This window comes from Dreissena polymorpha, chromosome 4 (assembly GCF_020536995.1).
Source record: "Dreissena polymorpha isolate Duluth1 chromosome 4, UMN_Dpol_1.0, whole genome shotgun sequence".
Lineage (NCBI taxonomy): Eukaryota > Metazoa > Mollusca > Bivalvia > Myida > Dreissenidae > Dreissena > Dreissena polymorpha.
The window spans coordinates 91778389-91801911 of record NC_068358.1 but is presented as its reverse complement, the minus strand read 5'-3'; the positions used below and the strand labels follow the sequence as shown (position 1 = coordinate 91801911).

At 36.4% G+C, this 23523-nt stretch overlaps 1 protein-coding gene across 2 annotated transcripts in view; it reads left to right on the top strand.

The window, feature by feature from the left end:
• Positions 1–653: 653 nt before the first annotated feature.
• Positions 654–23523, top strand: part of LOC127880171 (protocadherin gamma-B4-like) — a 69654-nt gene continuing 46784 nt past the window's right edge. The window contains exons 1-2 of one of the 2 annotated variants that reach the window (XM_052427423.1): positions 654–795; positions 1526–1567. The gene's annotated coding sequence lies outside the window, so the exon portion shown is untranslated. The remainder of the gene's footprint in view (positions 796–1525; positions 1568–23523) is intronic. The other variant, XM_052427421.1, reaches the window with a different exon arrangement.

Below are 23523 nucleotides of genomic sequence, written 5' to 3'. Positions count from 1 at the left end.
AAGCAATTTTGCATTTAAACAGGGGATGACCTTTTGAAAGACAGTTAGATTTAAAAAAAAAATATGAAATTTTATAATAAAAAAAACAGTAGAATGTTATGATAGCACATTTAAAATCAGAAGCCATAAGAAACTTGAATAAAAAATTAATGTACATAGATTCAAATCAAATTAAATTAAAGCCCCAGAAGCACATTTTAAACCCACAATTGTGCAGGCATTTGCATGCCATGCATATTCAAGGTGCTTGATAAATAGCATGTGCACAATTTATGCCCTGATGTTTGACTCCCCAGATAGCAAAACAATGAATTTTCTATAGATTATTCAGATTAAGTACAAGCACCTCATGCTCATGTGTCATTTTCATCAGTATTTATACATATCATGTAAAAATTACAGATACAAGAACATAAGTATACATAACCCAGGAAATGAAACCTTCATAGTTATTATATTACCTAGGAAACAAAGCAGAAACAATATGCGGGTTACCAAGAGACAAAAGCCAGGAAATGAGACTGTGGGAAGGAGACAGAGTCCCAATATGAACCCCAATTGCCACAAAGTCAATGTAATAATTCCAAGTAGGCAGTTGAAGGTAATAGCCCACGCCTTCAAGTGGCCATTACTGCTGTTCTGTTTAAGAGGCTTCCAATTCATATGGAATGTCACATCTCAAAGATTGTGTTTTTTTGTTTTCAGAAAAAAAGGTATCATGGCAGTTTGATAGCATTCTCAGCATAATGGGACAGAGAAGTGGTCTTCTTAAAGGAGTTCTGAGCACACTCTGAAGTGATTCATTTTTATTACATGGTCTATCATAGATAAACTCTGATTACTGCCATTAAACCATTTGGCTGGTATGCTGTTCATATGTGGAGGCTGATGTGTTTATTTGGGGGATGTTTGTGCTTTCTATTCATGTGTGTTATGTTCCAGTTATCTTTAAAGTGACTGAGATACTCAGGTACTGAAACAATCTGACAATACCTTAGAGTTGCAGTTCAGCTTACATTTGACTCTCACTCATGGAAAATGGGTTTTAATACATAGGCTAATCAGGAACAAACATTCAGCTGTAATGGCATTTTTTTAATTAAAGAAAGTCTCTTCTTAGGGAAAATCCAGTTGTGGTGGAAAGAGTCATCCCTGTTTTGCCTGTGCAGACATTACAGGCTTATTTGAGAGGAAACTTTACACACATGCATTAAGCCCTATTTTCCCAGAACGCATTTCATTTTCACCCTTATTGCTGTTTTATGGTCCCATTCACTTCTTTGATGAAGAAGTCATTATCTTTAAGCCTTTGGATCAGTTTGGTTGGCTTTAACATTCTTTATTTCATTGCTTGAATTGAGTGATGTTTTATTTTGAATATTCAAATAATAGAAAAAAGGTGCTATCAGGTCATAAAACGCTTGCATGACATTAATGAACCCCTGCATCTCTCTTTTATGCACAGTCAATCATATAAATTTTCTTTGCAATGCATCATAATTATGATATTGTTTTAATATTTCAGAAAGCTGCTATCGGGACAGGTTGCAGTCATTTAAAGGAAAAGGTAAATATTTTCATTTATCTGACATTAATGATTTAGGTTCACCAAATAAATATGTTAGCTAGTAGATACTATTTACCATATATTTTGTTTTTCTATGACAATTTTAATATTCCCTGTGACAATGTCATAGATGAACGTTTATTTCTGCAATTTGTCAAATCATGTTACACTTACGTATCAGGTGTAAAAATATTATTTATTCACCCAAAAGAGTTTTGTCAATAATGTGTATGGATTTGTTAAGCAAATTTAAATGTTTCAAAAATAACTTTCCAATAGATTAGGGCAAGTATTAAACCAAATGAAGTCATTTCTAGACTACATAGTGGGAAGCTAAATGGATAAACATGTTATTTGAGGCGATTGTGTTTATAGATTTCCATCACAGAAAAATGTCTTTTGAACTAATTCGATTGCTTAATTTGCATGAATTTGAGATAATGACATCGAAGACATACACGCGGATAGAATTTCGGACGTCTAGCCTGTTTAGGATCAATCAAAATTATCTGGTGGATACTCAGAAGTTTTCCTCCTGTATTTTTTGACATTTATGTTCATTCCATAAACAGAATATACAAATAATTGAGTATTATGCAGATGAAAGTGCCTCCCAGTGAACCTAAATAATAAACTTTATAGCCATCTACAAAGGGTAATAGAAATATTGTGTTGGATTTCTTGGAATTTTAGATGTACAGATTTGTATCAAGGGAAACAGTTTGGTATGACCAGATCAGCAGACATCTTGACCACCTAATACAAGGCTCTGCTTTTATTTTCAATAGTTAATAAGAAGGTATCGTTGATAATAATTTGATAATCTCCATCATTGTCACTGTAATGCCCTGCTTGGTAAAGACAATTGGCACCTTGGATGCACTTAGTATGGTGTGCTTTAATTCCACTCTTGTGCACTGATCTCTCAGATCATGATTGAGACTTGTTCTGGGAAAATGGGGTTTAATGAATGTGCAAAAAGTTTCATAAAAGATTAGCCTGTGCAGTCCGCACAAGCTTTTCAGAGACAATACTTTGCGCATGAACTAGATTTTTGCTCAGAAGTGACGTCCTGTAAAAGAAGAATACAATAAAAGCGGAAAGTGTTGTCCCTGATTAGCCTGTGCAGGCAGCACAGGCTTATCTGGGACGATACTTCACCCACATGCATTAAGCCCTGTTTTCCCAGAGCGAGGCTCCATTGTATGCAAGTATTGGAATCCATGATGTAATTTGGGGGTTCAGTGTCAGTAATAGTGTATCTGAGCTAGGAAAGTTACAGCAGGTATACATTTCAAACATTTCATACCTTAAACACAGAAGGTTGTGTGATATGTGATGAGTAACTTTTTTAGCTCACCTGATTGCTCAGGTGAGCTTTTGTGACCGGTCTTTGTCCGTCGTTTGTCCGTCCGTCCGTTAACATTTGCTCGTAAACACTCTAGAGGCCACATTTCTTGTCCCATCTTCATGAAACTTGGTCACAAGCTTTGTACCAATGAAATCTCGGCCGAGGTCGAAACTGGGTTGTGCCGGGTCAAAAACTAGGTCACTAGGTCAAAAAAAAGAAAAACCTTGTAAACACTGTAGAAGTCACATTTCATGCCCAATCTTCATGTAACTTTGTCAAAATGTTTGTCTTAATGATATTTTGGTTGAGTTCAAAAGTGGTTCCGATCCTTTGAAAAACATGGCCGCCAGTTGGCGGGGCAGATCTCCTTATTTGGCTATAGAGAAACCTTGTAAACATTCTAGAAGTCACAATTTTTGCCCAATCATCATGAAAGTTGGTCAAAACATTGGTTTTATTGATATCTCGGACGAGTTTGAAAATGGTAGGGATCGGTGAAAAAACATGGCCGCCAGTGGGCGGGGCATTTTTTCTATATGTATATAGTGAAAACATGTGAACACAGTAGAAGTCACATTTTTGGCCCAATTTTCATGAAATTTGCTCAGAACTTTTGTTTCCTTGATACGAGAGTTGAGTTAAAAAATGGTTCCGGTCAGTTGAATAACATGGCTGCTGGGAGGGGGGCAGTTTTCTCATTATGCCCCCCCCCCCTTTCGAAGAAGAGGGGGAATATTGTTTTGCTCATGTCGGTCCCTCCGTCCACCAGATGGTTTTCGGATGATAACTCAAGAGTGCTTATGCCAAGGATCCTGAAACTTTATAGATACAATTATCATGACTCGCAGATGACCCCTATTGATTTTCAGGTCACTAGGTCAAAGGTCAAGGTCACGGTGACCCTAAGCAGTAAAATGGTTTCCGGATGATTACTCAAGAACGCTTATGCCTAGGATCATGAAACTTCATAGATACATTGATCATGACTCGCAGATGACCCCTATTGATTTTCAGGTCACTAGGTCAAAGGTCAAGGTCACAATGACCTGAAATAGTAAAATGGTTTCCGGATGATAACTCAAGAACACTTAGGCCTAGGATCATGAAACTTCATAGGTACATTGATCATAACTCCTAGATGACCCCTATTGATTTTCAGGTCACTAGGTCAAAGGTCAAGGTCACGATGACCCGAAATAGTAAAATGGTTTCCAGATGATAACTCAAGAACGCTTAGGCCTAGGAATGAAACTTCATAGGTTCATTGATCATGACTCATAGATGACCCCTATTGATTCAGGTCACTAGGTCAAAGGTCAAGGTCACGGTGACCCGAAATAGTTAAATGGTTTCCAGATGATAACTCAAGAACGCTTATGGCTAGGATCATGAAACTTCATAGGTACATTGATCATGACTCGAAGATGAAACCTATTGATTTTCAGGTCACTAGGTCAAAGGTCAAGGTCACGTGACCTGAAATAGTAAAATGGTTTCCAGATGATAACTCAAGAACGCTTATGGCTAGGATCATGAAACTTCATAGGTACATTGATCATGACTCGAAGATGAAACCTATTGATTTTCAGGTCACTAGGTCAAAGGTCAAGGTCACGTGACCTGAAATAGTAAAATGGTTTCTGGATGATAACTCAAGAACGCTTATGCCTAGGATCATGAAACTTCATAGATACATTGATCATGACTCGCAGATGACCCCTATTGATTTTCAGGTTGATAGGTCAAAGGTCAAGGTCACGGTGATCCAAAGCAGTAAAATGGTTTCCGGATGATAACTCAAGAATACTTATGCCTAGGATCATGAAACTTCATAGATACATTGATCATGACTCGCAGATGACCCCTATTGATTTTCAGGTCACTAGGTCAAAGGTCAAGGTCACAATGACCCGAAATAGAAAAAAGGTTTCCGGATGATAACTCAAGAACACATAGGCCTAGGATCATGAAACTTCATAGGTATATTGATCATAAATCCTAGATGACCCCTATTGATTTTCAGGTCACTAGGTCAAAGGTCAAGGTCATGATGACCCGAAATAGTAAAATGGTTTCCAGATGATAACTCAAGAACGCTTAGGCCTAGGAATGAAACTTCATAGGTTCATTGATCATGACTCGTAGATGACCCCTATTGATTTTCAGGTCACTAGGTCAAAGGTCAAGGTCACATTGACCTGAAATAGTAAAATGGTTTCTGGATGATAACTCAAGAAAGCTTATGCCTAGGATCTTGAAACTTCATAGGTACAATGATCATGACTCGCAGATGACCCATATTGATTTTCAGGTCACTAGATCAAAGGTCAAGGTCACGGTCACCTGAAATAGTAAAATGGTTTCTGGATGATAACTCAAGAACGCTTATGCCTAGGTTCATGAAACTTCATAGGTATATTGATCATGACTCGCAGATGACCCTTATTGATTATCAGGTCACTAGGTCAAAGGTCAAGGTCACAGTGCCAAAAAACGTATTCACACAATGGCTGTCAAGGTCACAGTGACTCAACTTAGAAAAATGTTTTCTGGATGATAACTCAAGAATGCTTACGCCTAGGATCATGAAACTTTATAGGTACATTGATCATGACTGGCAGATGAAATAATGATGAAACTTGACCAGGATGTTTGTCTGGACAATGTCTAGGTCAAGTTTGACATTTGGTAAAGATTGAATGAACCGACTCCTCTCAGGTGAGCAAACTAGGGCCATCTTTGCCCTCTTGTTTAGATGTGTAAACAGTTAAAGATTGAATTCTTAGAGATTCACTTCATCTGATTCATCAAAAAAATCCATTTTGTTCAGGATTTCAATTTAATAAGTATTCATTGCATCATCATAGTTTTACATAGGCGTAATATGAAATCACTTTATATATGTAGTGCATCAGTTGCACAATATATTCTTTGCTGTTGTTCTTGAGTCAACAATGTCAAAATTATATCCAAAGTAATTGTAAACAACATTTGGTTTATCATATTCTGAAAAACATGCTTGTAAGTAAACAAACTACAAAAAACAACACTTACAACTATTCATATATGTTAAAATAAAATGTCTTGGTGTGTAATTATCAAATAAAAATTATTATTCTATATCCAATAAATTTATCCAATGGGCATTCTTCATAAGTACCACGTGACCGTCCGATATATTCCGATATTGGATCCAAAAAGTCTGTATTTTTTCCATATTGGACAGTTGAGTACAAGTGCACTAAGCAATTGTTTTATAACGATAAAAGCCGTTACCGAGAAAAAGTATCCGAATGTACAATATTCGATTCACACAGGCGATATTTAGATTGTATTTCTTAAATAAATAAATTAGATAAATGTTAGAAATTAAAAACAAATGCAACAGCAAGTGATATTGTTATTGTTTGAAATTGAAAAACAAATGCAACAGCAAAACAAAAACTCTATTTTATTAACCTCAATGACAGCTTTAATCCAATGCTTATAGAAACACAGTTCAATGATATGCCCTTCCATTTTCTGTTCTTCCATCCCTTTATCGAAATGTATTTAAATCCACTCTTTCTTTGAAAGCGTTTGTATCCCATGCTAACCATTCTGACCCAAAACACGATTTACGAATTCGTAATCCTGTCGGAGCGAGTTGTTTTATTCCTATCGAAGTTAACAATTATGCATTACAAACACACAATCCGAAATACGTTTTGGATTCGTTCGATGATTTAAAAAAATAATATGATTAATTTACTGTTAAACACAAACACGGCCATAGTGATTAGTGTTGTCCCTAAAATGCAGAAAGTCTTGCTTATACTAGTATGTTTCGTCAGAGAAATGACGTCACACGAGATACGTCATAAATTGCGTAATCAGGTGAATGAAAATAAAAATACAGAAAGCTGGTTTGGTAATATATTTTAAAGAAGAAACAAAAGAGCGTTAGAAAGGGATATAGAATAAAAAGATTATTAGACGTTTAAACTGTACAATACGTGATATATTTGGACTCGCACACAGTTTGAAGTCATATTGGACTCGCCTATATGTCCAATATGACTTAAACTGTGTGCTCGTCCAAATATATCCCCGTATTGTACAGCGAAACGTCTAATAACCTATAAATATTTGACCCAGAGGCCATTTGATGAATGTTCCATTTCGTAGATATCTAGTTGTCTCACAATGGAGTCATTATCAAGAATGTCTGCAAATGCTTTTAAGATAAAATTTTCAAACAACTTTTGTTTGAAACCCGCAGTTGTTATCAAGATAGATTATTTTTCAGGAACATTTCATGTAATTTACTTTACAAAGAATATCTTTGGGGGAATCATTAATTGAAAAACAGTATCTTCCTTGAGACATATGGGGGAAGTGTTAAATACATTAGTTCTGTTCAGTTTGTGGCCCTAGATACTGTTAAAAAAGATTTCCAATATTTTGTTATATATCTCTTGCCTTCAGTTTTAGCAATCAATATAACATTTTATATTTGCTTTTTCCTGCAGTTCAAGCAATCAATCAAATATTTTTACTATTGTCTGCATTTCCAGCAATCAATATATTTTTTTGTTGCTTTTGCCTGCAGTCTAAACAAACAAATATAATATTTGTTATTAGCAATGTAATGCAGTTCAAGCCATAAATATACAATGTACTTATCATTATATCTTCATATTTTCTGTTGCCTGCATTTCAAGCTTAAGTACTATTATTTTTTGTGCGATAATCATTTATATAATATTAATGATTTTATCACGATTTTATGGACAATTGCAAAAGAGGCATAATTTTAGTAGTTTTTTTAAGTCTAGTCCATTTAGTTCAGGGAACAAAATGTTAACTGTAAGAGAATAAGTCACAATTCAAGGAAACTTTGAGCTATAATAATTGCTGTCATTATAGCATTTGTGATAAAAACATTTCTTGCCAAGTTGGCTGCCATAAAATAACTTTCATGAACTTGGTTGAACATATAGCAAATTCACTGTGATTGCATGTCCAAACTTCAAGCCAAAGTTATGAACTGTCCAATTGAGTATGTTCGGTAAATGAATTTGATTTCTATTGTAGGAAAAAATTGTCTGGCAAAATTGGTGTGACTTATTATTCATATTTTCACTGTTTCTTAATCTTCAAAAAAATGCTTATATTATGACATTGTTTATTCGCATCTACAAAGATTCATAATGCAAGTGTTATGAAAATGTTAAGAACTAAAATACTACTGTGATAGTCTTTGTTATTTTTTTTTAACAATCTGTTCCAAAAAAGTTAGATTTGATATGTGATTTATATGATGCTACAAAGTGTTAGCAACAATAGAAATGATCAGTGATCATAGATACACTGTCAACATGTCAAACATTTTGCGAAATTCCCATTTTGTATGGCAACCTTGTTGAGGAAGCCTGTGATTTTGTGAACAATTTTTAAAAAGAACTACATGCATAGTAGCCTTAACAACTTTGAAGTTTGTAACATAACGCACACAAAACGCACATTTGGGGCATTGTTGGATTAATTTGTACCAGATTTCATGCGGTCTTGGATAGGCGGCCACCTGGATCAACTTTGTTGTAGCCTCGGTTTATCAAATCCGGTCACGAATATTTGCTTACCTTATGTGTCAATATTCGGTATGTATTCGCTATGTGTCCGTTGCATTCGTCATAGACACGTGACTTTACACAGCCAATCAGAAATTGTACACGTGACAATTACCAAAGCTTTCTTTGTTTATAGCTATATTAATAAACAGTCTTACTTGAGCAGTGGAACAAAGAAGGCCTTTATTGCTTGATTTTGCGGGCTGGGCCCGTTGCGGGCTTCGCGTGTTGTCTTGTATATGACAAACATTTAAAAAATGTTGTGTTGTGGTATTAAGCAGAAATAAACGAAATGAAATCACAAATGGACTTTGTCAACGTTTATGTAATCGTGTTCTACAACAACTATGTTACAAGTTGTATACTTTCATACAAATTCTTGAAATGATTAAGCTGGTAGCTCTTTAACAATTCATAGTCACTGTGGCCAATTAATAGTCACTGTGGTCAATTCATAGTCACTGTGGCCTATTCATAGTCACTGTGGCCTATTCATAGTCACTGTGGCCTATTCATAGTCACTGTGGCCTATTCATAGTCACTGTGGCCTATTCATAGTCACTGTGGTCAATTCATAGTCACTGTGGCCTATTCATAGTCACTGTGACCTATTCATAGTCACTGTGGCCTATTCATAGTCACTGTGGCCTATTCATAGTCACTGTGCCCTATTCATAGTCACTGTGGCCTATTCATAGTCAATGTGGCCTATTCATAGTCAATGCGGCTTATTCATAGTCACTGTGGCCTAGTGGATATAGTGTTACCTAGCTTCTGGAAAGTTCTTGGTTTCCCTTGCAAAGATGTTTGCAATAACTAGAGGTGGAAATAACCATGTGGCAAAATTGATGTTTTGTGATTAATTCTTAAAAGCCCACAAATTTTTGTTACATATTGTTCTATAGATCATGAAAGATGACCATTTAGGCTAGATTAGTTGTTTGCGTTTTAAGTGACCCAGGTTCAATCCCTGCTCGAGGCCAATGCATTTGGATGGTTGTCTGACTGTACCGGACATACTTATTTTCTGCTGGTACTCCAGCTTTCCCTTACAGCAAAAGGCCACACCAAAATTAAATGCCTTTAAGTAAAATAAGGAAAAGCTAAAACTTGCTGATACAATTCGACTGTTGTAATTCTAGTGAGGTTATTAGACAGAAGTGCCAGAACTTCCTCTGGGTTCTAACATGATGCAGCTTTATTTGGTTAGGACCTTATAATCTTTCTATTCTCTGCTCAAAGTACCACATGGTAATATTTCCACGAAATTTGGACAAAATTGCTTCACTGATTACAGGTTAGTGTTGACAAATTGATTTTAAGACCTGCAAAACATCATATTTTGACTAGACATTGAAAACAAAATTAGGTTTAACATTAAAATTATGCATGTAAAACAGATTTAAGTCTCTGTCAAAATGCACCATACATTCAGCCATCATGAATTTGTTACAATTAACCTTAGCATTGGCCCTCTGCATGTTTTATCACTGAAAAGCATTAAACTTATTTTCCTGTCATGAAACGGGCATGTTCTTGTTATTATAATTTGTAATTCAAGTAGACTGTGTCTAGATACTGCCGAAGTTATGGCCCCATTAGCTGCCCTTAATCTTACCCCCTTATCTGGGCTTATCAGCTGAATGCTTCTTTTGCTATATGGTTTACCTCACTGGATCTGGTTATATTATAGTGAATGGTGGACAGTTACAAGGTGCAGGTCTGGGTACAAACACAATCAATGGATTGAACAATGGATTCAATCAATTTAAATTTTAAAGAAACAAGTCTGAGTTTTTCAATAATTTGCCTGTGAACACGTCAAATATTAAATACATTTAAAGCACAAGTTTGTTTTCATGTTGTAACTGTAGATAGACTCTTTTGTCTGCCATACATTATTATATGTTCTGAAAGGATCTTAGCAATAAAAAAATGTTTGTACAATTTGTACATTTGTCACGCTTTCTTCTAAAACAGCTTCTTCTCAAATGAAACTGCTAACTAATACACCTTCTTTAATGCATTTCCAGCAAATCAAATTACTGCAAATTCCAAAAGATAGCATTTTGAACCCTGGACAGACATTTCAAGAAACGTTTTAAGCTTAATCAAGTCTAATTGAGATTCAAAACAGATACTTGGGAGAACACTTGCCTTAAAGAATGAGATTCAAAAGCAAGCCTTTTTTAAATGACAATGAAATTGAATCTAATGAAGTCATGGAACCTTGCTTTTCCCACACCATTGATGAGTTTGTATGCAATTTTATGTGACAGTGATTTAATTCCAACACTTCATTGTGTTATTTAAACAACAAGAAGAGACATTTGATTTTGAACAAAATTCATAATTATACTTTAAAAAGAAGGATTTATATAAGTCAAATGTTCCGAGACTCGGGATAATAGTGTAACCTCTGAATTCAAAACAAAGTTACTTCTCAGTTGTGGAGTAAAAAGAAACAACATTAGCAATTTTGTCAAAATTAGCTCAAAGCCTTAGACATAGCTGTTAGAAATATTAATTGGGCTGTAATAAATTAACAATGAAATAGTATTGAAATATTACAAGTTGATAGGAGCATTTCGAATGTTTCATATGTGAATGGATTGTTGACTGATAATTTGTGCCATTATTCTAAAAATGGCAGCAATTCAGGGTTCAGCTACTCACTGTCCGTCCAGTCTGCCCAAGAGACAGATGTTTGACAGAGGTATTTCTGGGGAGAATTGCTCCAGGCTGTATAATTATGAGGCTCAAGGCTTTCTTGGGGGACGTTTTTGCTCAAATAGCAATGTTATTTATCTTAAAAATGACCTCAAAAGAACTTGTATGTTTTATTTTGCAAGTTCCAAAAGAATACAAACTTAAATGCAAGTCATTTAAGGAAATTTCCATCAAAAGGCGTTATTCCAAAATTGTCACACTCTCATTAAAAAAATCAAAGAACATTATAAATCAAGGATCTTGTGAAATGTGTGACCACTTATAAAATGAAGACAGATACAAAAAAATACAGCTTTGTTTATGAAAATTATCATCTTTTCAATTTATAAAACATTCAAAACGTGAAATGATAAGAGTTATTTAAAATTATTTTGATTGAATCGTTTGGAATTATTCTGTTATTCTTGTAATATTTTGTTACAACTTGTGGACCACAAATATAAAGTATAAAGTTTCTGTGTCGGTCCGAATGGCAGAGTGGTTTGGGCATTATAGCCCTTTAATCCTACAGACATTGCAGGCTAAAGGCCCGCTGGGGACAACTTTTTTCTTAAATTATATTTTTGTCGTCATAAAGACATCCTACTGAGAAGCAAAGTGAAAATGGCTTTTGCAACCAGCATAAACTGTAACTGGCAGTCTGTTCAGGTTTTATGCTGTTTGCTGCTCATCGGTATCTAAGGGTTGTAAATGAAGCCTTAAAAATTTGAATCTAGTAAGAAAAGTCTTTAATTAAATTTAACTTTCTGAGGGACTACAAATGGGTGAAAATACATATCTTAGTGGTAAAGGGTTAAAATCTACCAGTTTAAGGCATTTACTGATACACATAAAAAAGCCTCAATCTGCTATATGTAACAAGTCCCATCAAGTTTGTTGTTTGGTTCCTTAGTATCCAAGGCGTGGAAATTGGAAGCAATGAAGAATAAAAGTCCATTGCTCATTTTAGACATGTCCGCATTTTCTGGACCCTCATTTGGTGGTGCAAATGAGGAAAATTGCATGGTAACCCATTAAATATTCCATGATTATTTATTGCTTCATTATGGTGGCCATTTTGTAGGCACACAAAGTAAAAAGCGACATAGTGTAAAGTAATGCCCATATATGTGTAAATGTTAACAGGCATCCATCATTTGGGGACCATCTGCTATCAAATCCCCAAAAGACCTTTAGTGTCTCCTGTACTGCCAGTGAAATCAGGATTTTAACCCTTTGCATGCTGGGAAATTTGTCGTCTGCTAAAATGTTGTCTGCTGAATTTCTAAAATTAGCATTTTCTTCGAGTTTTTAAAGAATACTATCAGAATAGCAAACAGTTTGGATCCAGATGAGACGCCATGTTCTGTGGCCTCTCATCTGGATCCAATCTGTTTGCAAAGGCCTTCAAAATTCGGTTCCAGCACTGAAAGAGGTTAGTTCCACCAGTAAGGCATATTACGCAGCATACTTTCTCTTTTTCAGTTAGTATTTTTGTGTTGTTGTTTTTTAAACTGATTAGGGTTAGGGTTAGGGTCAATAAATACGCACATTATGTATGAGTTAGCGGTCGATAGTTGCATAATTTGGTATAAATAATAATAATGTTCAATAAATACGCACAATATCTATGAGTTAGCGGTCGATAGTCGCATAATTTGGTATAAATAAAATAAAAGCAACAGATGTAAGGCGTCTTCTGATTGGCTAACACTCAAGGGTCGGTAAAATCTGTACATCGAAGTACAATTTAGTACGTCGAAGTACAAAAAAATTTACTTCGACGTAGATTTCTCTTTTTACTTAGTAGGTCTTGTTGACTTTCGATCCAAATGGTACGTCATAATTTTCACCTAGTTTTGCATATTCTCTGATATTTTCCATACATTGTCAGGGACATACATAAATTGTCAGGGAGGTATGTTTTCTGTGTACACTGCACATGATCACCATGTAATAGACTTTTACCAAATAAGATGCTCTGTGAAATAATTATATCAGAGACAATGGTCCAGATGGGTGTTGGTATTATCAGAATACTTCCCACTCTCCAGATGAGTTTTATTTTGTTGGCTAAGATTTTGAATTGAGTGGTATCTTTAGAACATGGTTTGGTTTAGGCAACTAGCTACCAGTTGATCACCAAGATGACAAGCAATTTCAAGGGTGTCAAACATCTCGGGAGTATGCAAATTACCAAATGACCCTATCTATGCAGAAGGGTTATGGCTATAATTAGATAAGCACACGCCCTAAACGAATTTTCTTGCAGATTGGGTATGATTCATGTAGTAATTTTGGAGGATATTTATCATCTGTGTTAATTCAGCCCAGTGGAAAGTCAATTTCATATGGTTGGGAGAATATGTGAAGACTGTGACAATTGGTCCTCTGTAAATCTCTGTCTGAGTGTCAAAGCCTCGGAAACATATGGGACATGGAGGCGATCTTGTGATGTGGTCATCTTTAATCACATTGTTGCAGGCAGCAGTGTGACCAGGTGCAGGGAATAGAATTGTGAGCTAAGCTGTGGGAAAAGGGGGCTTAATGCATGTGCTTAAAGTTCTCCGATTATCTGCATAGTCTAGTCAAGGACAACACTCTTAAACTGGATTTTTGTGAAAAAGAGACTTCCTTTCAACAACAAAAATCCATAAAAACCGAAAGTGTGTTCCCTGATTACTCTGTGCAGACTTCAATAGGTAATCATAGGATGACTTTTAATGCACATGCATTAAGCCCCTTTTCTCAGAGCAATGCAGATATTGAGAGTGGGGCTGTCTGTACCGGATGTATCCAAGTACTGCTCTTTGACTAAAATAGGCAAAATGTTTATCATCAACCAGAGTTGATCATGTGTATTGTTCAGAAAGTGTTATATTCAGACAAATAAAAATTGATGTTTAAGAATCTATTTTTTTCATTAATTAATCTCAACAAAAATGAATTATATTTCACTCAAAAAAACTTTATAAGCTTAAGTTACAAAGCTAGCCTTATTTGCATAACAAAGTATATGATGTTTTTTTCATTTGTAAAAACGCTGTAATTTTCAGGTTTGGGGGAGGACATCTTGACGGCCATCTTGGCAACAATCTAGTGGATTTAGACTGCATAGCAACACAGTTTTCATGGAAACAAAAATAATATTTTGCCCAAGACAATTTAAAAACAAACATCAGCATATTTAAAAAACGTTGTATCATGCATCGTGAGAGCAACCCCCCTCCCCCCACACGTTTCTACAAGACCAAAGGTTTATACCTTCATAAATATTTAACATGTCTCCAGATAAAGCCTCAAATAAGGTCATTAATCTTGTAAATCATTTATTTGATAATTCTGATGTACAAACAAGTCTAATGGAGGCAAAACTTCTTTTTGACATTACCATGGACAAGTCCGTCATGCACTCCTTTGAAAAGGGAGATTAAAGTTTATTAGTGTGCTAAGCATTTCAGGGGTGAAATAAAGTAATTGATTAATGGCATTATAGCCAGATTTCATGCAATTCGAACATTTATTTGTTGCAATTTACACACATTTTACCTCCTTTGGAAGAGCACTCCAGGATGTGGTGCTCTGTAATTAAGGCGCTGATGGAGTGATGATGGATTCTGGCATGTGGATTATGACTCTCCTATGGTAATAACCAGAAGCTGGGGAAGTGATGTCCTCCCTCTGATTGATGACATGGGTTGTCATGTTTTTCCTATTTTCGCCTTGAAAGGTGATCAGGTTCATCAATGGTTTCATAAGTGGCATTGTATGTAGGGGTTTGCAGCTCCTTCAGTCCTACTTAACCCTTTACTGCTTAGATATGTATTTTTACGCAATTGTAGTTCCTTAGAAAGTTAAATTTATTAAAGACATTTTTTGCTTGATTCAACTTTTAAAGGCTTTATTTCCTACCCTTAGATACTGATGAGCAGCAAACAGCATAAAACCTGAACAGACTGCGAGTTACTTCCAGTTTTATGCTGTTTGCATATTGCTATTTTCACTTTGCTTCTAAGTGGGAAAGGGTCAATGGAATAACTGTAGACAATATGAGCTGCGCTCTAGAAACAGCAAGCTTAATTCATGTGCCTAAAGTGTCAAACAAGATTAGCCTGAGTAGTTCACTCAAGCTAATCAGGGAACGCACTTAATTGCGCCTGGCTAATCAGGGAACACACTTAATTGCGCCTGGCTAATCAGGGAACGCACTTAATTGCGCCTGGCTAATCAGGGAACGCACTTAATTGCGCCTGGCTAATCAGGGAACGCACTTAATTGCGCCTGGCCAATCAGGGAACGCACTTAATTGCGCCTGGCTTATCAGGGAACGCACTTAATTGCGCCTGGCTAATCAGGGAACGCACTTAATTGCGCCTGGCTAATCAGGGAACGCACTTAATTGCGCCTGGCTAATCAGGGAACGCACTTAATTGCGCCTTGACTGGATTTTCCTTTAGAAAAGATTTTCTTTGGAGGACAAAGTCCATTAAAAAAGACGTTAAAAGCCCTATTTTCCGAAAGCATGGCTTATATTTTTAATATAGGACTTAGGATTTAGCTTGCATTTTGTTTTTAACTGTATGTTGGTTCAGAGTAAAATAATCAGTGATGTATGATGTATCATGATCAATTGACATGACGCAGCCTGTCAATCAAGCCATTTTCTAGACAAGCTATGTATAGGTTCACTTTTACTTTAGCGAGTTTCTTTCGTTTTCCTCTTAAAAAAAGGTAGATTAAAAATGGTTAAACGGTGTTAATGGGGACTATAATGTAACTCGAACAATCGATATCCTGAAAGATTAGTTGGTGACATTTAATTTATATCGTTTCCAAAGCCGAAAAGAAATCTTGAGAAGTGTAAGAGATGTATAAATGCATGCGGTCGTCACTACGAACAACTGAACGTCAACACTGTCAAAGACAATTATAATATATTTATATCGGATATACTAGCAGATTTAAATAGTTTATGTAATCGATCTGATTATCACATAATATTTCACGTTTAAAAAAAAAGTTTTATCAGTTACTAGGTCATTAATATACAGAAGCGAGGTTCATCTGCATTACTTTAAGAGAAATAAAACCCAGCATGAAGCCTAATTTGTGCTGTGTTTTATTACTCTGATAGTAATGCACTTTATTGCCATTATACATGTTATTAGAAGGTGACACGTGATATATTATATTAATAACGGTATCTACACATGTGCAGACATGTGATTGTCACCAATGAACGCATTTAATCCACCTTTGAGATGGAATGCCTAGTTCTCATTTTTTTCGTTTGATTTGTTCGAAAAAAAAAGCGGAAATGAAATAAAGCAAAAACGGTGTGAATAAGTTTTATGTAACTCTGAGATTCGGTATCCATAAGTTAGATTAATTAAATATATACCATTTCAAAGGCGGAAATGCGGTCTTGACAAGAGCAAGTGGAAGCTTCAATGTGTAGAATTACCGAGATCACCCTTATGGAGCATTTATTTATTTAAAAAACTGGAAATGTTATGTTAGAAATAACTACGCATTATTAAGTATGAATTTTATCACGTGTGCTTGTAGAATAAAAGAAAAGATTGGTACCAACTTTGCATAACTTAACGAAATCACCGTTATAAATCAAGTTTTGTGTGTGTGTGTCAGAAACAAGTGAAAACGATTATATGTTTCTATTTTAATAGAATCAAATCGATAAATGCCACATAATAAGATTTATTATAACTGATATAACCAATAAATGCCGAACTTGGGAGAAGTCGGTACCTGCGCCAGCGTCTGATACAGGTAGCTTTACTGAATTCCCCTTCATACAGCGCTACTTTATATATGACAATGACCAAACTTATTGTGCTGTCTTGCACTTTCAATTATAGTGATTGATAAATGTCCCATAAGCAATGTTTAATATTATTAATATCACTTTTATACGTAATAACATGTGGGATTTTGGTTCACTCAGTGTCAGAAAGCGTGTAAAACTTCACCGAAATCCCAGTTTAAAGCGCTATTTCGTGTCAAATACACGAGTGGGAATGTTTCATAAATAACATGGGTAAATGCCGTTGAAGAAGTGTTAATTTATTGCTTATACCAACATCACACGTAATAACAGGTTTGATTTCGGTCAGCGTGCAAGCGTTTGAGAGCGTTATTCATGTACCGAAAAACCCGTTATAATTAGCTGATGTTCTCTATAAACGTATATTTTTTGCATTCGCAAAATAACTAAATGACACAAACTCCTTATACAAGTGTCATATGGTGTCAAAAAGTCCATAAAAATAATCCAGAATGGCGCGTTAATGCAGTATAAAGGCAATGTAGCCATTTTGGTGTTAGCTTGTCTAGGTTTGCTACCCGCTGAGCCACGTGATTAAGTGGGCGGAGCGATCATAGATAAGGCGTCATGTCAATTACCATGTTTTCTGCAACAATGTTTATCTGAGAATCTGATCTAGATGTTGTCGACACAGACATACACATGTTGATTGACAACTTCAACACAGCGGTGACTGAAACGGCCAGTGAGATCCTTGGAAAGCACCGCTCAGTCAAAAAGCCCTGGGTCACAGCCGATGTATTCAATCTTTGTGACAAACAGAGAGACCTGAAGAAGAAAAAGAACGACACTGAAGGCGCAAAGCAGTACAAAGCAGTCAACCAAGAAATCAAGAAAAGCATGAAAAAGGCGATTGGAGAACAGTGCCAGGACATTGATGAACAAGAACAACAGCAAAAAAGCCTACCAACTGGTGAAAGATCTGACCAGCACAAAGCAAGGGCGAACCACCACAATACAAGACAAAGACGGAAATTGTCTGATGGAGGAACCAGACATCTTAAAGAGGTGGACAGAATACTGCTCAGAACTCAGCAGTCCCTCATCATCAACCTCACAAAGAAAGTCAACTTACAGCTATGCCAGAACTACAGAACTATCAGCCTCATCAGCCACCGGAGCAAAGTTATGCTGAATATCTTACTGAACAGATTGAAGCTACATGAAGAGAAGATCATCGCTGAAGAACAGGCAGGCTTCAGACAAGGGCGCAGCACAACGGAGCAGATCTTCAACCTCAGGATACTGTGCTAGAGGTACCTGCATCACCAACAGGACCTCTACCACGTCTTCCTGAACTTTAAGAAGGCTTTCGACAGGGTATGGCATGCAGCTCTGTGGGCTACCATGAGGCTATACAACATCAACGCCAACCTGATCAGAGTAATAGAAAACCTGTATGGCAATTCCACAAGTGCTGTATACTTCAACAGCAGCATTGGGGACTGGTTCAGAACCACAGTCGGAGTGAGACAAGGCTGTTTGCTCTCTTCCACCCTCTTGAACATCTCCCTGGAAAGAATAATGACTGACGCCCTAAAAGACCATGAGGGGACAGTCAGCATTGGCGGCAGAACAATCACAAACTTACGTTTTGCTGACGACATAGATGGCCTGGCCGGAAATGAAAAGGAGCTGGAGAACTTAGTGAAGCGCTTAGACACAACCTTCATAAATGTTGGCTTGCAGATCATAGCAGAGAAGACCAAACTAATGACCAACAACACCAACGGCATCAGCACTGACATCAAGGTCTGTGGCGAGAAACTGGACACAGTCAAAAGCTTCACATACCTGGGAGCAATTGTCACAGATGCAGGATCCAAACCTGAAATACTCACCAGAATTGCTCAGACCACAGCAGCACTCACAAAACTCAAGACCATCTGGAATGATAAGAACATAGCCCCTCAGCTCAAAGATCAGACTGATGCGCCCCCTGGTCATGTCCATATTTTTGTATGCTTGCGAGTCATGGACACTAACAGCAGACTTGGAGAGAAGGATACAGGCCATGGAAATGAGATGCTTTTGACGACTCCTCTGCATCTCCTACAAGGACCGCATCACAAACGAGGACGTCTGAAACAGAATAAGGCAAGCCATCAGGTCTCATGAAGAACTACTGATCACTGTGAAAAGACGCAAACTAAAGTGGTATGGGCATGTCTCATGATCGTCAGGGCTTGCCAAGACTGCATGTTACAAGGCAAAGTAAAAGGAGGGAGGAGAGGCAGACAAAGGAAAAGATGGGAGGACAACGTCTCAGAGTGGACAGGGATGAGGCTCAGTGAAGCCTTGAGACAGTCCGAGAGGTGAGAGAAATGGAGAGAACTGGTTGCCAGATCCTATGTGGTGCCCCAACGGTCGTCCAGACTACGAGACAAGTGAAGTGATTAAGTGAAGATGTTGTATCGGTAATTATTCATAAAATAAAAAATAATTGTATGTAACTTATTCCCAAGCATCATCAATGCCAGATTACTCATTGTTTATTTATTAATCCTTAAGTATTGCGGAATGAAGTGCAAAATACTTGGAATGTCAATTATTATGCCCCCCTTCGAAGAAGAGTATATTGCTCATGTGGGCATGTCGGTCTGTCGGTCGATCCGTCCACCAGGTGGTTGTCAGACGATAACTCAAAAACGCTTGGGCCTAGGATCATGAAACTTCATAGGTACATTGATCATGACTCGCAGATGACCCCTATTGTTTTTGAGGTCACTAGGTCAAAGGTCAAGGTCACGGTGACCCGAAATAGTAAAATGGTTTTTGAATGATAACTCAAGAATGCATACGCCTAGGATCATGAAACTTCATGGGTAGATTGATCATGACTCGCAGATGACCCCTATTGATTTTGAGGTCACTAGGTCAAAGGTCAAGGTCACGGTGACCCGAAAAAGTAAAATGGTTTCCGGATGATAACTCAAGAATGCATACGCCTAGGATCATAAAACTTCATGGGTAGATTGATCATGACTCGCAGATGACCCCTATTGATTTTGAGGTCACTAGGTCAAAGGTCAAGGTCACAGTGACCCGAAATAGTAAAATGGTTTTCGGATGATAACTCAAGAACACATATGCCTAGGATCATGAAACTTCACAGGTAGATTGATCATGACTTGCAGATGACCCCTATTGATTTTGAGGTCACAAGGTCAAGGTCACAGTGACCCGAAATAGTAAAATGATTTTCGGATGATAACTCAAGAACGCTTTTGCCTAGGATCATGACACTTCATCGGTACATTGATCGTGACTCACAGATGACCCCTATTGATTTTCAGGTCACTAGGTCAAAGGTCAAGGTCACAGTGACAAAAAACGTATCACACAATGGCTGCCACTACAACAGACAGCCCATATGGGGGGCATGCATGTTTTACAAACAGCCCTTGTTTAATTTCCGTTCATACAGTAAAATTATTCCATTTAATTATTTTTTAATTTTCCCCAAATGAGGGAGGCAAATGGACATTGGAAGAAAAAGTAATAAATGAGATATTTGTGTTTATATCATTTTCTGCAATAATTGCAAAATTCCATTCTAATGGGAGCATCAAAAAGGTGATGGCATAACATCCTTTAGCAGTAATGTGCAGTTTTACTTACCCAGATTCCTATCCAGTGTTTATAGGGTCATAAACATGTTGCCTTCTGCCTCTAGGATGATATCTTTATGCAATTTTGCCAGCAGTGTTTGAGCAGGTTTTACGCTCTTTTAGTCAATTCCACTCTATGTTTGCAATGATAAGGATTCCTAAAATGTGTACCCCGAAATTTCAAGTGCAGAGGTGTTTTTGTGCTTCATTTATTGAAGATGGCAAGTCTTTTCACTGGTTCTTCTGCCAAGTTGGAGCTGTCAATCAAATCAGCTCATTTGCATACTCTTACAGGAAATGTACTCTCCAAATCTGGGGAATAATCTCTAAAACATACTCTCCAAGTTGTATATATTAGAACATTATCGCAAGAGACTGCATAATAAATATATATTCAAGGGTGTCAAAGAATGTCTTGCAAAATGCCATGAGGTCTCTGTTTAACATTGATTTTAAATATTTTTCTCATCCAAAAGTGATAATTAGGTTTCAGCATGAACAGTTATTTGTAATTTATCCTTCAAATGTGTTACAACGGTTTTTACAAATGTATAACATTTGAAGTGCTGTTGCTATGGGGAACTATTCTAATTCAGAATTGCAAAGAAGGGAAACTGATGACCAAGTCTTCTTATATTGCTGAAATCTAACCGGACAATTCATTTGTCATTTTTCAGTGTGCTATTCATATAAAAGTCTTATTTAAATGGATTTTTAAGACTTTGAACTTAAGCATAATTGAAAATCAGAAAGGAAGAGGTAAGAAATTTGTATCGTTTTTCTTCTGAAGATTAATCTTATAATAATAATTATAATTATAAATGAACCGCTCTGTGAAAAGGGTTTTAATGCATGTGTGTTATCCCAGATTAGCCTGTGCAGTCCGTAAATTTCTTTTGAAGGAATGATTTTTTAACAAAATTCAAATACATGTGGAAAGTGTTGTCTGTGCAGAATGCAAAGGCTAACCTGAGGAGTCGTTAATTACGCAAATGCATTAAGCCCAGTTTTTCTAGAGACCCACTCATAATTTTCCCTCCATGCAAAAAGTATTGAAATAATGTGTGATTTCTGTTGTTATTACTGTTGATGCATACATTTAAAAACAATATTGTCTAGAAAAAACTTTCTCACTACCCTAAAGCACACTGTAAAAATGATTACTTGCAGCATTTCTGGTAAATTTAATAACCGATTATTATTATTACAGATAAAGATTTATGTGTTATAAATGATGCAATTTAGCCTCTCAGGTCAATTTGGTTTTTGGATTTTATTGCTGGTAAATTGTAGAATAAAATTGGCGCTTGTACCAAACCTTCTACTTCATCAATATTCATAGAATGGCAGAAATTCGAGTAACCGTCTGTATTGTGACATTAATCGGATAAAATATCACTTATAGCAAATTGAAATTTTTTATAATTGTTTTTTACCCACCCATCAGTACTTATATTGATATAAGTATATATTATTGCTTTATTTAGACCTCACAGTGTATGCAGACGACTCGAATTACATGTAATTGTGGTCAATATGTTGCAATACGATAACAGGATGGGTGTATTTTAAGGTTACTTATTGCCTGACATTATCAGTTTAAAAAAACAACAACACAAAAATACTAACTGAAAAAGAGAAAGTATGCTGCGTAATATGCCTTTACTGGTGGAACTTAATTCTTTCAGTGCTGGAACCGAATTTTGAAGGCCTTTGCAAACAGTTTGGATCCAGATGAGACGCCACAGAACTTGGCGTCTCATCAGGATCCAAACTGTTTGCTATTCTGATAGTATTCTTTGAAAAAAATGGAAGAAAATGCTAATTTTAGAAATTTAGCAGACAACATTTTAGCAGATGACAAATTTCCCAGAATGCAAAGGCTTAAAACTGAATCAAAATTTTTGAGCTCAGATAACCACTCTGTAAAAGACTGTCTTGGATTTGCAAAGAAAACCATTTTAAATGCTATGCAGGTTTTAGTAATTGCTGGAAAGCTTTTGTTGCAAGCACATTGTTATATATTTTTTGCCAAAATGATGGATGGACTATCCTTAAGTGCCTAAATGAATGCATTTGTGTGTTCTGTGGATAACAGTTGTTACCTCTTATATAAATGTATATGATTGTTTTTTCAATAAAAAAAAAGATAAACAGATTGGAAAGAACCTTATTCTGCTGATCTGGGATTTAAGGTGCTGTTGATACTGTTGACCAATGACAGAGGGGGTTATCACGTGATAGTCAAGATGGCGACATCCATATCGAGACAGTTATTTTTAGCCGTTTTATACCTTTTATTACTTCTGTTTATTTTTTAAATGACGCTCACTTTCCGATCATATCAGTAAAAAGGTGATTGGTGTTTATTTAGTATTTAAATTGGCTTTATATCTCGACTTTACTCCCTACAAATTTTCTTTGTGGAGCCCTAATGAGGTCATCCCGCTAAGAAATTTCGCACCAAGATATAGAGCGAATATTACTATGAAATAAAAGCCAGAAATTTTCTTCCTAATATGGCTGGAAAGTGAGCGGAATAAAAAATAATAATACAAGTAATAAAGGGTATAAAACGACGGAAAATACCTTACTCGGCATGGACGTAGCCATCTTGTCTGTCACATGATTACCCCCTCTGTATGAAATGTATTCTAAATAATAAAGAGTTAACATGATGTTACCTGAATTATATCAGATGGTATCTGAGCTTTAAAAGGCATGTGCCTTATCACAGATTATTATGCCATTGGCACAGGCTCAGTAGTCAGAGATGACACTTTTTCATAAAAGTGGAAAGTGTGGTTCTAGATTTATGGCTTGGTGGA